This window comes from Triticum dicoccoides, chromosome 2B, assembly GCF_002162155.2.
Source record: "Triticum dicoccoides isolate Atlit2015 ecotype Zavitan chromosome 2B, WEW_v2.0, whole genome shotgun sequence".
Lineage (NCBI taxonomy): Eukaryota > Viridiplantae > Streptophyta > Magnoliopsida > Poales > Poaceae > Triticum > Triticum dicoccoides.
In genome coordinates, this window is record NC_041383.1 from 556,374,885 (window position 1) to 556,375,753 (window position 869).

Below are 869 nucleotides of genomic sequence, written 5' to 3' on the forward strand. Positions count from 1 at the left end.
CGCAAGATGGAGGAGAAGGCGGAGGAGTTTGTTTGGAAACATCTTTCGAAGGTGTTCTTCGTCCTGTTCACACAGTACGGGTGCAACATGGTGTTCGCACTACTTGCCCGGCAGGTCAAAGCTGTGGCAGAAGCTCTACCACGGGTATCCTACTCGCTGTCGGGTTTTGAAGGTCTTCTTCGTCCTGTTCACATAGTACGTGTGCAACGCGGTGTTCACACTACTTGCCCGGCAGGTCAAACCTATGGCAGAAGCTCTGCCACGGGCATCCTTCTTGCTGTTGGGGCTCGCCGCGTCGTTGGCGTCCCTGATTGGTAAGTACTGTAACTCCGTGCCTACTTGTTCCATCCTCTCTCTCACATCGGTAGGCGTAGGCATCTTCTCTCTCATATAGCTCAGTGTGATATTGACTTCTTTAGTAGTGTATTGCCGCCGGACATCTAGTTAAAGGTCACGATTCAGCGTCAGGGCCACCTTCATAATCTTGACTATCCCTGCCCTTCTGGTGTTATTGCTCGTGGAGGTGATTCTAAGTCCGCTGTTTATTCTTTTCCTGCCAGCTAGGGCTCTCGCACTAACATGTTTGATGGCAGATCGTAGCGCCCACGACAAAGACCATTTGGTTCTTTTCTTGTGTGATGACGGTCTGGACAAACTTTTGCCTCCTGAAGGAGACAAAGAGAATGATCGGCGAAAGGATCAAGGTGATATCGGCGGCGGTGCATCTTCACGGGTTCCTGCTGCAGGTAGTGGCGGAGCTTGATGATGTCTACTACACAACCTTATTCTTGTAGACGTTGTTGGGCCTCCAAGTGCAGAGGTTTGTAGGACAATAGCAAATTTTCCTCAAGTGGATGACCTAAGGTTTA